The sequence below is a fragment of the Amblyomma mixtum genome, chromosome 7 (assembly GCF_055824585.1).
Source record: "Amblyomma mixtum isolate Tamu chromosome 7, ASM5582458v1, whole genome shotgun sequence".
NCBI lineage: Eukaryota > Metazoa > Arthropoda > Arachnida > Ixodida > Ixodidae > Amblyomma > Amblyomma mixtum.
Window position 1 is genome coordinate 136,744,291 of NC_143018.1, and position 16,361 is coordinate 136,760,651.

General features: G+C 46.8%; 1 pseudogene; it reads left to right on the top strand.

Moving 5' to 3' along the window:
• Positions 1-4,032: 4,032 nt before the first annotated feature.
• LOC149337670 (uncharacterized) lies at positions 4,033-5,471 on the top strand (annotated as a pseudogene).
• The last annotated feature ends 10,890 nt before the right edge of the window (positions 5,472-16,361 follow it).

The following is a 16,361-nucleotide window of genomic DNA, read 5'->3' on the forward strand; positions in this document are numbered from 1 at the left end:
TTCTGTATACTTTTATGTAGTTCTTATGAGTGATTGTAATTGCAGATGTTTTCATGTTTTGTTCTATTTTCTTTTTGGATTAGACATGCTGTTTCATTGCGCCTATGATGCTGTCAAGTGTATATGGGGGCCTACAGCTTTGTCAAGCTGTCGCTTGTGACAGCTTTTACTGCGGGTCTCCCGTGCCATGTATTCATTTGGCACAAATAAAAACCATTATTATTATTATTATTAAAGATAGTTGATCAGAAATTGGTAAATCCGAGATTTATCTTTGTCCTGTCGTCTCAACACCCCGCCCTGCCTGTCCCCGCCTCCACTCTTTTCTTTAAATCCACTGTTTTTTTTGTTTGGGAGGGGGGAGACGAGGCGGGCCTGCAAAAGGTCGTTGCAAACTACTGTCCACGCATCATGTTCAAATATTGCCTGCCTTTCTTGAGCTTACAGGACTCACACAAGACTTGACTAATGGTTACCAGACACAGACGGTGAATCGGTCTGTGAAGGCAGTTTTGTCCTTGTAAATCAGTACAGGCGCAGGAGGAAATTAGCAATACACCCCCCTCGATGACTGGTTGTTTACCTTATTTTACTGTATCAGGCACGACACTAGTTTTTCTGAAAAAGAGCTAAACGACAGGCGTTTGCTCCATGGAATACCGCATGGTTTAACGCCAAAGCGGCTCGGCTCCTACAGAACGAGTCAAAACGTGGCTTAGGGGTGGCCATAGCCACCGCGTCGTCACATGGATATCGAACTGCGTGACTGAGCTTTCCCGCCGCCAATACTCGGGATGACCCAAACTGCACCCATCGTCTTATCCAAAGAGAAATTACCATAACCGTAAGCCTTTCGGCATGCTGCAGTATCCAGTGGTGACATCCGCGTGGACAGCATTGTGAGATCTTCCGCATAACGGAATGTAAACCTTGCTAGCTGCCTCAGTTTGGCCATGTCTACCCGAACCGACTCGCTTAAGATGGAAGTTGGTGATTGGATGGCTGCCTCGAGTTCGATTCATCGCGACCGCAATAGAACCTCTCGCGTTGGGATCGTGTTTGCACGGCGGCTGATTATTGTTATGCTCGGGCGACCCGCCCGGATTCCAATTCTGCAGGACGCAAAATTTCTCCTGCGAACGCCCCCTCTAACAAGCCCCGGAGCTGCGCCGCAAGGCAATGGTGCCCTAACGCTTCCTTAACAAGCCATGGTGCTGCGCCGCAGGACAGTAGCGTCCTATGGGGAGGTATCGGCGAGCAACATGCCCAAATATGCAGCAAGCTCCGAGACAGCGAGGCGCCGGTTTTCCTTTCCTCTGGAAGTCACCGCGCGCGGCAGATTTGAAGTGGGTGGCCACCGCGGTCGCTGGTTGGACCTGCCGTCAAGTGCTGCCTTTTGTTTGGACCTTTTGAGTGACAACCGTTTCTCGGGCTTCATAAGCCCTAGCGCTGCCGCTTGTAAAGGAGAGACCAACCCACCGTGAGTCGAGTGCTGCTCACGAGGAGAGTCGGATGCTGTGGCGCGTTAGAGTCTCGCCGGTCGTCGCTGTGCGAGAACAGTCCCGTTTTAAGGCGAAATCCTTTAATGTCTCATCGTTGCAAGCAGCAGTTGTCGACAGAAATGTCACGCTTTTCAGTTGGTCGAAACGGTCGTGACGTCACAGTGCGCCAATTTCAAACGGGGTCAATTGTACTCTGGCTAGTAACCATGCAACCAATGGAAGGGATCATATAGTGATGCTCCAAGAAAGTGGGACTGAGCTTAGTTAATTGCTTAATTACCCAATTAGCCTAATTAACTTTTCTAGTCAGGCCATATAAATAAATAAAACCCAGTAGGAAACTGGTCGAGCTCGGGAATCGAACCCCGGTCTTCGGAGTGCAAGACGAGCATGCTGTCCACTCCGCCATGCAAGCTCGATGGTTTCGAATGAACAAAGGCACGTCTTGTGAATACGGTGTCTTCTCTCACTGCCATCCTCCTCCCTTCTCTTCCGGCGAGGTTTAGGTGTCCACCGAGATATGAGAGACAGATACATTTCCTTTCCTCAAAAACCAATTTACCGACGAGCGAGGCGTAGAACCGAATGGGCGATGGTGTTCTATGGACTCCCTGGCAGCGTTGCAAGACTCTGTCGGGTTCCACTCTTAGAGGCGAAGCTTGACATCTTAACCACACATCAGTGACCGCACTTTTGGTCAAAAAAGTGCACCCCCCTCCCTTTGAATATTCACGGGTGTTCACCGAGATACGTGAGACAGTTACTGCGTAATTTCCTTTCCTCAAATACAATTTTCATTTTCTTCATTACGGGCCATTTTTGTCTTTCTTCTTTCACTCCCACTTCCTCCCTTTCTCTACGGTGCGGTTCAGGTGTCTACCGAGATGACAGAGAATTACTGCGCCATTTCCTTTCTCAAAAAGCGTTACGTTCAAACGGCAAGGCATCGCGTCGAAAGGGTGGTGGCGTTCCGTGGACTCCCTGGCAGCGCTACAACACGCTGTCGCGCTCCACTCCTAAAGGCGGAGATTAAGCGTCATTAATTAGCATTTAATTAGTATTCAAGCATTAGAGAGTTTTAGTATAGCGTCACCCTATCGCTTTGGGTCATAGGGGAATAGCGGGACGCTACTGCGCATGCGCAGAACGCTATCGGCCCTTGGGTCTTTGGGTGAGCGGGCGACGCTAACGCTAAATCGGCGAAATAGCGTGCGCCCCAAAGCCGCTTTACGTTGGGTCAACATGGCGGCGCCTCTCGAAGCGGGGCCTCTCGCTTCAACACCGTTCGTCGTTGCCGCTACTCTGTGGCTCACGCTCACGGGAAACTAAAGGCGAACGAGGCTTTCGCTTTGGCTGAACTTGCCTGAACCACAAAATTTAAGCGATAAAACACGCCTAATTTTTAGATTGCTTCCTTGTTTACAGAGCTGCTAGGCTTAGCGAGCACTCGACGACTGACGTCAGAGAGCGCGGGAGGTTCGAACTACTGATCTCCACAAACAGGTTTGCAATTTTGGTCTTCCTGTGTGGATAGTCTTGGCTCAGATTGAGCATGTCCGCATTATAAAAAAAAAATATTTGCATCATTTTTTCCATTTCCTAAGTGGAAATTGGTAATTGCAACAGTTTGCATGTCGTTTTATTTACACAATGAAAAATACAGCCTATATGTTAACTTATTTGTTCTCGAAGCTTCTCTTTTTCGCCGTTATGGCGCTGCCTTCAAACAACGCAAAGCGACCATCCACGACCCTATTCTATAAACAGAAAACGTGAACCCGTTCCCCTAACGCTAAGCGCATGCGGATAGGGTCACCCTATTCGCCACGACGCTATTCTAAAACTCTCTATTAATCAGTAATTTACCATAACAGTGAAACTGTTGGCGAACCTCTCCGAATCTGCATACCTCCATTTGCTACAATACATAAATCAGATCTGGGATGGGTGTGCACTTCCACTCGAATTGAAAAGATCTCTTGTAACGTTCATCCCCAAAGCATTTAAAGCCGTGACTATGGACAACTTGAGATCCATGTCATTGACCTCGTTGTGGGAAAGCTAATGGAGACGATGGTTCGGGATCGCCTCTATCCATACATGGAGGGTAAGGGAGTCTTTGCAGACACTGCTCGGGTCCCGCCGCACATGTCTGCACAGGATGTCCTACTCCAACTACACAGGGACATAATACGACCCACAGCCATGCAACAAAATGACAAGGCCATTCTCGCCCTCTATCTTAAGGGGGCGTTTGACAATGTTAAACATGGTACCATACTGTTTAACTTGAACACCACTAACTGCGGGGCGAAGGTCTTCGCCTATGTCGGAGACTTCCTCTCTGCACGTCAGGCACTCCTCCGTATCGAGAACGAGGAATACGGCCCGTACTCTATGGGTACACGAGGTACTTTTCAAAATCGCCATGATGAACCTGCCCGGCCGACTGGCTCAGGTGGAGGGCATAAAACACGCGCTCTACGCAGGCGATATTACAATCTGGACCACCGCGGGGAGCCTTGGGGAGATGGAGGACCGCCTTCAGCAGGCCGCCTCCATAGTCGATGCATATGCTGCCGACTGTGGTCTCCAATGTGCTCCCGCCAAATCAGAGCTTCTACACGTCAGGACAAACCACAAGGACAACACGTCTCTACACGTATCTCTGTCGGGCGATCCCATCAGAGAAGTGGCAGAGCTCCGGATCCTCGGTTTGTTCATCAATAACAAACTTAGGCCAGACTCTACTATAGCGAAATTCAAGCGCATAGGTGAACAGGTAGGGCGCATGATCTACCGTGTTTCCAATAAGCGGGGTGGTATGCGGGCAAGGGACGCAATACGGCTCGCCCATGCCTTCGTGACCAGCCGGATCCTCTACGCCGTGCCGTACCTACGCACCACCAAACAACAAGACGAGCACATTGACGCCATCATCAGGAAGGAAACAAAGCGAGCACTGGACCTCGCGGTGGCTACCTCCAACGCCAAACGGAAGGCGCTGGGAGTGGTAAACTCCTATCAGGCGTTGCGGGAGGCCCACCTCGTGAACCAATATACACGGCTATCGCAGACGGTTCCTGGGCGCCGCCTACTAAACCGCTTACACATCCAACACACATGCATACCAGGGAGAATTGAGAACATTCCGGTGCTGTGGCGCCACATGCTCTGGGTCGTTCCGCTCCCGCGTAACATGGACATGGCTTCACATCAAGGCAGACGACAAGCGCGGGCTAGCACGCTTTGGAGGCAATATGGATCTAAGGAGCGCGTCTACTATGTGGACATCACAGGGCCATCGCCCGCGGGATTCTACAAGGCTGCCGTAGTCCACCGGGGAATGAATGTCGATGGGCTATCTTTTCGAGCCCCAAATTCAACACGAGCGGAGGAAGTCGCAATAGCTCCCGCTGCCGCCGATCCCAAATCGAGAACGGTTATCACAGACTCTCGCCGGGCCTGTGAACATCATCTTGCAGTGGAAATATCACCTCTTGCCTCCCAAATTCTAAGACGCGCTGCCGCCGATCCAACTCGCACAAAAGTGATCTGGGCTCCTGGCCACCAGAGTATACGAGGCAATGAGGCCGCTGATGCAGCCGCCCGAGCGCTCACACACCGGGCTCCTCATCCTAGCTCTCCTGGCTCAGAAGCTAATAAACCGCTTCTGCGGTTCCGCGAAATCCTAATTCATTATTGCGACAGCCACCGTCTCTACCCGGCACCTGCCATGGGCTGAGTAAGACGGAGGAGCGAACTCTGCGGCGCCTGCAGACAGGAACTCTTCTCTGTCCTGCCATAGCAAAACACTTCGATCCGAACACAGATGGGCGCTGCCCGCACTCTGGAGAGATCTGCGATATCTTTCACATGGTGTGGGCATGTACTCAGAATCCTCACCTTCCCCCCACCCCCATCCGAGAGGCATGGGAGACTGCCCTCCTCAACTGCTCCATACTGTAGTCACAAAGGGCTCCAGTAAAGCGGGCTCGAGACGGGGCCTCGTTGTGCGGTGTCCCGGACTAAGGATACCGGCCATGTAGCAGAGCCTTCTGATCCCCAAACTCTCTCTGAGTATTAAAAATGTTTTTCACCACCACCACCAGCTGGCAGCGCTGCAACACGCTGTTGCGTTCCCCCCCCCCCCTAAAGGCGAAGCTTATGCGTCATTGATGAGCAGTTAATTAGCATTTAGTCATCAATCAGTAGTTAGCGATTATTAAGTACTTAATTACGTGTGACGTCATCCAGCGGTGACGTCACCGGTGCGACAGAGGCAGTCAAAGTAGTGCGGAAAACGCTTTCACCTCTACGCACTTTAGACAGTCAAAGTGCCCCCTGAGATGCCGCCGCCGTTGCGATTGCCGCGCCGATGCCTCCGCAATTCTGCTTAGGATGGTCCTTGGTCAAACCACAGGCAATTTTGCGCAATACTTTCTTGCGATAGCTAAAGCATGCCACATTGTTGGTTGGATCGAGGAATATTCTAGCAAAGATTTATGCTAACATAACACGAAGACCACGGCATTTTAAGGAAACGCACCACGTCGTCGACATCTCAAGCATTAAGGACTGGATTCATGCAAGATATCAAAACAGTGCAAGTAGTGTATGTACTGCCGCAAGCTGATGTACTGAGCTTACAACAACGTGTTCAGGCAGCTCTGATATCACACTTTGTAATAAGCTTTATTTCATGCTCTTCTTTTTTTTGAGGGGGGGGGGGGGGGTGCACGGGGGTATTTTCGGGACACCAAGTAGGCGCAGAAGCTTTATCTCACGATATTCCAGGTGTTTCAGGGAAGCCGATGATTCGAATACGCTTGAAATTTGCCTTTAACCCATGTAAAAATTACAGCAGTTCATTATATGCCCAATGTTTTTAACATCCAGCATGTAAATTCCTGCCGTTCCGAAGAAAGTTCTCTGGCCACAGTTCCTAATATGTCAGCGAGTTCAGGTGGACCGCTTTTCCGGCCATCCAGGGGTTTGTTTCACTTCAAGGAGAAATTTCACTGCTGCGCCGGACCTTTCTCTTCCGACATGAAATCGCATTCTGTGCGCCTGATTTGAATGGAGCGGCTGTTTTTTAGATTTGCTCGGCGCGGTGATGTGGTAACAAAGGTGACACAGCGTCTACAGTATTGGCGGATGAGGGGTGAGGAGTTGCCTCCTTCTGAGCAACTCCACCCAGCTTCTTTCAGTTTTTTTTTTGCGATAACTACTCAGATGTTGATAGTTTATCAACCATGGCCACTTTCGCACCTTGCATCCTTCAGAAAGAAATATAGCGGCGGAAAAACGACAGCCTATCCCCGAGACGTATGCATGTATCTGTAATGTCACCATTCCAAGTCTAAACTTCATGATAGCCCTAATCCTAATATTATCGCGCTTACTGTTTCTAGCCTCTCCTTTCCTTCTTCGCGTACAAGGTCAGGTGATTACGTATCGTGCATTTGAATAATTTTATACTAAGTCTAGTGAAAAACGGTTACAAAACATTTACCAGAACTTGACTAGAAATCATTCCATTCTCATTTTTGAAATTCTGGAACCCCTCAAGAACTTTCAGTTCGAGGGTGGCACATCAGTAGTAAAGTACAAACTCAGTAGGACAGTGCTTTGGCGAAAAGAAGTTAAAGGGAAATCAGCAAAGCATGTTAAGCGGCAATAATATTTATGAAAAGAAGGAAAGTAGAAATTTTCAGAAAAAAAAAGTTATTCTTTAGTAGAATGGCAGAAGCAATCAAATCAATTAAAAACATAAAAATTAAAAAGGTAATAGATCGCAGTTTAGCAGTCGTTTTAGGGTAGCCGGCCCCTAACATTTAAAACGTGGTTTTTGCAGTTTAAAGAACCTTTCTGCGGAGTAGTAATACCTGTGTTCGCGGACGTCCAAAAAAATGCCATTCATGTTAACTAGTAAAGTAGCTCAGATAATCCTAACAGTTACCTTTTCAACTATTACCGATAGACATCTGATAGCACATAAAGAATTTTTACTGAGCCGTTTGTAGCACCCATATTAGTTTTTGTAATTTTGAAAACGTGATTACCTTCGCTGCTGTGGCTCTCCTAATTTGGACCATTTCTCACGACATTCGAAAACCGCCCGCATGCGGGAGGGCGCAGAGCGAGGCGAATCAAATCCCGACATTACTTGAGGCACGTAAAACGTGACATTCTCTCCCCCTCCTGCGCTGGAGCAGCGAAGCGGATAGGAGTGGGGAGCCCTGCGGCATGGGCGGGGCCGAAATTGTCACGTGGTACGTGCGTCATATGATTGACGTCGCTTTGCGCTATCCCGAAAGCATGTGGTTTTTGAATAGCGCGATAAACGGCCTAAATTTTTTGAGCCACAGCAGCTACAGTAATCGCGCTTGTGAATTCTAAGAACTGAAATGGCCATCACTATCAGCCTGCTATAAATCTTTTAAATCTAACTATAAGAATTAAGCTAATTTATTTATTTATTTATTTATTACAATACCTTCAGGGCCCCAGTGGGGCGTTACAGAAGGGAGTGGTTAAGTATAGACAATGCAAAGTATAGACAATGCAGCAAAATGAAAACAAAAAGTAAATGCAAAATGTAATGTAATACAGCAAAGAAAGAAAAAACGTAAGCTTGAACAAAATACATATCAGATTAGGTAACAAAACAGCCTAGTCAAACACATAGTTTTCCGCGGCATTTTTAAATAAACAGGTGTCAGAAATATCGGCAACCAAGGTGGGCAGGTGGTTCCAATCGCTCGCCGTCTTGGGTATAAATGAGTTGAAGTATGGATTGCTTCGGCAGTATGGAATGCGTACCTTGTGGCGATGATCCGTGCGAGGTGATATGAATGATGGTTCAGATAAAAGATCCCGTTTTAGCTGATGATTGTGGTAGTAAATCTTGTGAAAAGTTAGCATTCGCGCGAGTTTTCTGCGAAGGGAAAGGCTAGGAAGGTTCAAAGTATTTTTCATTGCAGTTACACTAGCAGTGCGGGAAAAGTTAGACAAAATAAATCTGGCGCTACGATCCTGTACTGACTCTAACTGATTAGTAAGAGTTTCATGTCCCGGGTCCCACACAGAGCACGCGTATTCTAATTTTGATCTAACTAAGGTTTTATAGAGTAGTAGCTTTAAAGAAGATGGAGCCATGGAAAAATAACGACGCAAGTAGCCAAGCATGCGGTTAGCATTGTTAACAACATAATCAACATGTGCCTGCCATGAAAGGTTAGAAGTTATATGAACCCCTAAATATTTATATGCGGTAACTTGCTCAAGGAGAGTACCTGAAATATTGTAGGGAATAAGACTTTCGTTAGCAGATCGGTGTGAAATACGCATGACCTTACACTTGTTAGTATTCAGTCTCATGAGCCAACTATTACACCAATTAGATACCTTATTTAGGTCACTTTGAAGTATGGATGAGTCTGAAGCGGATTTGATTACTCGATAAATAACGCAATCATCTGCGAAAAGCCTAATTGTGGAGTTAATAGAAATTGGCAGGTCGTTAATGTATATTAGAAACAATAGCGGCCCGAGTACGGAACCTTGAGGCACGCCGTAGGTAACAGAGCATAGTGAGGAATCAGCGTTATTTGCAGTGACGAATTGAGTTCTGTTGCGCAAAAAACTTTCGATCCATGAAAGAATGTTTGGGTCGATGTTCAGTTTACCGAGCTTAAAACAAAGTAGTTGGTGATTAACAAGATCAAATGCTTTCTGAAAATCTAAAAATACGCAGTCAATGAAAAGTCCCTTGTCTAATGCGTCAAATAAATCATGCGTCAAATAAATCACTTTACTAGTTCACATGATTCGCCATTTTTGTGACATCTGCCAATACTTGTATTACTACCTCATAAAGAGCTTCGCTTTATATACCGCCTGTTCCGTATTTATCTGTCCGTGTTAGAAAAAATTCTCTTGCGCAAACTACTGGACTATATGGGCTCAAACGCCGACTACAAGGTAGTTTATGATAGTCTTCGTCTTTCGATATGTAATTTAACATCTAAACTTGCCTGCATTTTGAGGAATCGGCGAAAAACTGCATTCAGCTGCGGCAGAACTTTTTCGTTCAGGCGAGCAAAGAAGCCAGTGTGACAGACTGCGCCATCTGGCGAGCGGTGTTAATCTCAAGAAGCAGACGACACGCACATCCGAAGAAACCGGTTGCCTCACCGCTCGCCAGATGGCGCAGCCTGTCAAAGTGGCTTCTTTGATCGCCTGAACGAAAAAGTTCTGCCGCAGCTGAATGCAGTTTTTCGCCGATTCCTGAAAATGCAGGCAGTTTTAGATGTTAAATTACTTATCGAAAGACGAAGACCATCATAAGGTACCTTGTAGTCGGCGTTTTGAGCCCATATAGTACAGTAGATTGCGCAGTGGAATTTTTCGTAACACGGACAGATAAATACGGAACACGCGGTATGAACCCTACTTTGATAAATTAATCGCTGGCTACACTTAAACACCTGGTACGTCTCCGGGGGCGACATGGTTCACTTCAGAAGAAGACTCACAAACAGGAGAAAGAGAGCGGTTAACGAGTGAATTCCCTCATGGATAACGTAGGCTCTTGGATGGTGACATTGGGATCGAAAAACAGGAGAAATATGGTTACATTCACTACATATTGATGCCCATGGTGCTCTATGTACATACTGTAGATTCAATAAACGCCATTGTGGAGCTGGGCACACCGTAGCCTGCGTGATTAAATCCAAGACGATCTTCCAAAGTTTACAGATTTTTATATGAAAATTTGGAGAAGCACAACCGGCGGCAAAATAAGTCGGGGCACGCGATTGGCCGCCAATATCAAGTAAACCTGCATTGCCGCGCCATCTGACGCTACACTTCTGGTGTCGAGACATCGCAGTGCGCGTGCGCGTCCTTTCGTATGGACAGCCGCATTTTCTCGCCTGCAGCGGACAATCCAATAACATCCATTTATGGACGCTATGCGTTATTCACAGCGTAACGCTCGCTGTTCGCGAAACCCTTGTCATGCGCCCGACGAAGTGCGAACGTGACGTAGTGAATAAAGAAAGCGACCACTCCCGCTAAATGCTGCTGGTAAACAGCTGCTGAAATGCAAGCGAGAAAGAAGATTGGGCTGAGAGCGTGAAGCGACGTGCACTCGAACTGCGATGTCTCGACCCCAGAAGTGCAACGTCAGACGGCGCTGCGATGCAGTTTTATCCGATTCTGACCGCCTGTCGCATGCGCCGACTTCTTTTGCCGCCGGTTGTACATCGGTGCGGTATGTGCAGGTTGACTTAAGAGCAAAATGGACAATACAAACTCATCCTGTAAGAATGAGTACACAACTACATAAAATAAACTAACTTTTTTTTGCAATGTATAGGGACAAAGGTTATAATTCAAAATTGATCGGTATGGTTTGGTTTTATGGGGTCAAATGTCGTGAAGTGACTCAGGCTATGTGGGACACCGTAGTGGAGGCCTCCAAAATATTTCAACCTACTGAGGCTTTTTTCTAGCGTGCAGTTACATCCACTTTTGCCTACATTTAAATGCGACCCCCGTGGCCGCGATCAAACTCCTGTCTTTCGGGCCAGCAGCCGAAAACATTAACCACTCCGCCACCGCGGCGGATCGTATAGAGCAACGCAGTCGAGTCCACTCTTAAAACCTGAGGGCAGCGTGGATTGCGTTCGTTGGATCCGAGATTCGTAGTAAGCGGACTTTTCATTGTCAGCCAGAAATGCGAAGTCTGACTAACCAACGTTTGTGTTCAGAAACATTCATTATGCGCGTTGGCTTCTTCGAAGCATACGCTATCACGACGATTTCCAAGCTCGCGAGAGCAGCCATACGCATGTTTATGTCCAAGGTTAAGAAATAAGATGCTTTAAGAACACGAATTAACTAACCGGGGATAAAGCGTTCATGGAAACCGCTGGCAACTCGAAATTCTCGTTAGCAGACTCTGGACAATGGTTGGTTTGGTTTGGTTTGGTTTATGGGGTTTAACGTCCCAAAGCGACTAAGGCTATGAGAGACGCCGTAGTGGAGGGCTCCGGAAATTTCGACCACCTGGGGTTCTTTAACGTGCACTGACATCGCACAGTACACGGGCCTCTAGAATTTCTCCTCCAAAGAAATTCTAGCCGCCGCGGCCGGGATCGAACCCGCGTCTTTCAGGTCAGCAGCCGAGCACCATAACCGCTGAGCCACCGCGGCGGCTTCTGGGCAATGGGGAAATTCTCGTACTTCACGAACTTCACGTACTTCGCCTGTTCAGAGTTCACTTTGCAATGACGGCTTCATGATCCGCACCTCTCAAAATCATCCCCGGTGAATTCATGCCCGGCCATCTGTGCATCAACAACGCGTTGTTACAATTCCACCCGTGATGAATCACGCTCATGCTCAACAGCGTCTTCTATCGTTTCCTCGCCAATGAACTTTGCTTCAGGGAAGCAATTTTTTATTCACTCCGCCGTAAGCCGAATCCACACGGCCTCATTCATTTCCACAGTGGGAAACCAAGATACCCGTAACGGTATAACGGCACCTTCGGCATCATTTGGTATGAGCACTCGCTGTATATAGCGCTGATGCTGGGACACCTTGAGCGTGGGGATGACGCTCATGTCCGGTGGCTGAATCTTGCACTTTTAATTCGGTGGCGAGAAGAGCATTGGCACCATATTGAGAGAAGACAACGCGTGATGCGTCCCAAATTTGTCAAGAACGAGCAGACGCCCCTGTTTTCGCCATGTCATGGACGAGTGCGCAAGCCACTCGACGAGATGATCATGAAATACCCTTATGAAGCTTATATCTGTTTGCACGCTCCACAAATAAAAACAAAAAGTGAGGCATATGCGGGACCTTCAATTCGGCTTGAAGAGTACGAGAGCGCACGTCAGAAAGTATCAGTTGGTTAGACTTTTTGATGACGATTGGTAGCCGCCTGTCGCAGTCGTTCTTCCGCGTTAACGCAAAATTTTGTGTTGCCTTCCATCTGCGCAGTGTAGCCTTTCAAGGCATTTGTTTTTGACGGCCCGATTCGGTTAAATTGGCACTTCGTTGTCAACGTGTTGCCTTTCGTACTGAAATTTTCGTTCCCGCATTTGTTCTGAGGGCGGGTGTCCGTAGAGGTCGGAGGGGCGCTCTTCAAACTCCGCACCTACCAGATAGGCGGGTTTTTGGTCTACGCGGCCGAATTTGCTGTGCATTGCCACTCACTCTTACCTTTTTGCGTTGTCAGGGTTGTTCGTAGTATCTAAAATGCAGTCCTCACAACGTTCTTAACTGCGGTCGTTGTAAGCGTTTTCTACTGTATGTCTACGGGCATAAAGTTGTCTAAGTCGCCACGTATACGGCGCGCGTAAGGTAGGGCTGACGTACGGACATGCCTGCAAAGGGCGAAAGTGTGGGCGTGCAGTGTTGGGTGGCACAGAACGTAGTTGTCCCACACTTTCCCATGTCCCGCAGTACTCTGGTCGCGACTCTACTTAACAGCTTGGCGGCGGCGATAGCTAGAAGCTCATTTTGCGGTCGTCGAAGAACACAGTGACCGCTGCTCTCGACCGCGCTCAATTTGAAGCTGGGGTAAGGTGCAAAATGCAATGGCCACCACCTCGCACGGTGCAGAAACCACGGCGCATAACTATTACAAAACTTCACGGCAATATAATCGATACACTAAAAATGGCGCCGCTTCTCTCCTCTTTTCACTTCGCGCTACAAAATCCGAGCAGCCGCATCTAAAAATGTACGCCGACTTTGCATCGCTCGAAATGGCTCGCTGACTGACAGCTGATGCACCAGTTCTTTACGTGAAAGAATGCATATTTCAGGAACTTTGCACTTCTATTCCTGCAGCCGACTTCTCGAGAATATTCTTTGTAGGAAATGTGATCTTTCAGGAAGGCTGCCTGCATGTTAACAGAACACGGGCTGTTAGTATGGGGCAGGTACAAAGGCATGCGGCTTTCCCCGACGCCTACGCAAAAAACAACAACCTAGCCGTGTGCAAGAGAACAAATGCACTCACGAAGGTGTCCCCAGAATTGCGTCGTAAGCGTCCCACTCTTGCTTGGTCGTTCAGGGTAAAGTGGGCCTGCTGAGCGAGGTATAAAACCTTGAGTTTTATACCTCGCTCTCCAACTTCTCCACCCAGTACATTCTCTTCTAAGCATGCTCGCACTCTTCGGATTATTTGTGCGGGGCAAAACCAAGGCAAAGCAAAAAGAAACCAGACTCTGCGACGTGGTTTAAGCCACACAGTTTTTTTGCAGATGTAAATTGCGTAGCAAGGTTCGTATTCCTTCATAAAACAAAGCGAAAAACAACCGGCATACAATAGACAAAATCTACTTTTAGTTCAACCAACGCATGCATTTTATGTAACGTAGAATACATATTAGCGCTGGAAGCATAGCCATAACGTGCCGCATGAAAAAAAAAAGAAACATTAGGTGGCAATGCGTAAAAGAACAGTTTTACTCACACAGGTTCTCCGTAGAGCTGGGTCATCGGCGTTCTAGGCCTGCTTGGACGTTCAGTGGAGTACGGACGATACACAGCGGGCTACAATTGCCTGTCTAAGCACCCAGTGCGCAGGTAGACACCGCCACAAGTGTTGAAAAGTTCGCTGCTCCCATGTTACGCCCCGTACTGCTTGTCTGAACACCACGCCCACGGTCCCGCATAATTTCTTGTGGCGGCACCACATGGCAACCACGAGAACTATGACTGCGTGGTGCGTTTTTTTCTTCTTTTTTTGAATTGAATCCTGCCGGTTGCCTATTGGTGGCCAAGTAAAGAGTGGGTACAGGTTTGCAAAAATTCTTGGTCCATCACAGACAGCAACAACCGCAACAAAAGAGTGCACTTGAGCATGCTGTCGAGCATCTGCGCAGCAAATGAACTCGTAAAGTATAAAAAGCGTCATATTCCCATGCAGGCGTCAAAAGCATCAAAAAACAACACTCTAAGAATCAAACCAAGTACGTAAAACTTACTTTATTTATTTATTTATTTATTTATTTATTTATTTATTTATTTATTTATTTATTCAAATACCCTAAGGGCCCACTGGGGGCATTGCATAGGGGCGGACAAATCAGAGCACAATTTTCTAAGGCAAAAAAGCACTTTAGGTGGTTAATACATCATGTTGAGAAAGAACATAACAACGTAAAAACTGTTACAAAAAAATGCACAAATAACAAAGAAAGAGAACATACTAGTTTGCTAGTAAGTGATATAAAAGCAAATCTTGTAACTGAACGCGCTGGGATTCCAGATATGTTTGCAATTCCGACTGAAATAAAGAAAACTGGGTTATGGTAGCGATACTGGAGGGCAACTCATTCCATTCTTTTATTGACAAGGTTAAAGGTGAATTCTTGTACTTTTCCGTACGAGCGAAGATGGGGTTAACTTTGTAGATATGATCGGTGAGACGTGAAGTATGAGGTGGCTGTAAGATGTGCGACCGAGCAAATGATGTACTGCTGTGAAAGAGAGTGTGAAAAAAAGATAATCTGGCAAATTTTCTGCGCATTGCGAGAGGCGGCATGTTGAGCTCTTGCTTCAAAGATGAAAAGCTTTGAAATCTCGAGTACGATGATAAGATGAATCGCGCGGCTTTATTCTGAACGGCTTCAAGTATATTGGAGAGGGTGGTTTGGTAGGGATACCAAATGATTTACGCATATTCAGGTGAAGGGCGAACAAGAGAATTGAATGCTTGAAGCCTGGTGTCCCTGTCGGCTAGATATAAGCGCCGCTTTAGAAAGCCAAGTTTTCTATGTGCTTTAGATGTAATATTTTCGATGTGGTCTGTCCATGTTACGCTAGAATTTAGCAGAATGCCGAGATATTTAACCGATGAAACCGAGTCTACTATGCTGTCATTTATTTGGTAAGTGTTTGGTTGCGATTTTGAAACAGAAGTGAATTTCAAATGTTTAGTCTTTTCTCTATTTATTTGCATCTGCCATTTGCCGCACCACTCTGTTAGTTTGTTAAGGTCAGATTGTAAAGCTATGACGTCGTTAGGACTAGATATATCTCTGTAAATTACACAGTCGTCGGCAAAAAGGCGAACTGTCGAATTGATATTTAGTGCTATATCATTAATATATATTAAAAATAAAAGCGGTCCTGTTACTGAGCCTTGAGGGACGCCAGACTTAACAAGGGCAAGGCTGGAAATATTATCATTTTATTTAACCGCTTGAGAACGACTTGTTAGAAATTGTTCAAGACATCGAGTTGTATTGCCGTCGAGTTCAATGCTGCGTATTTTCAGTGTTAGTCGTTCATGAGGTACACGGTCGAAGGCTTTTGAAAAATCAATAAAAATACCGTCTACATAATGTGAAAGGTGCAATGAATTGTGAAGGTCCGTGACCAACTCGAAAACCTGTGTTTGGCATGAAAGCTTTGGGCGAAAACCATGCTGGTTGTTTACAAGCAAATTATTTCGATTGAGATGGGCCATAATGTGAGTGTATAGAATATGTTCGAGAAGTTTGCAACTAGCCGATGTTAGCGAAATAGGTCGGTAGTTACTGAAGACAGTGTTATCACCAGATTTAAGTATTGGCAGAACATGAGCTGTTTTCCAGTCTTCTGGTATACATACAGAATCGAGTGATTGTTGGAATATTAGTGAAAGTAACTGTGCTGAAAAATGACTGCTTTGTTTTAAAAGTTTAGCACTGATGCCATCGGGCCCTGGACTGGTCTTGAACGGCAAACGGTCAATGGCTCATTTTACGCCGTGTGCGGTGATGATAATAGAAGGAAAGTGAAACGGGATACTCTGCGGCGACGGCGTTACGGAATTAATAG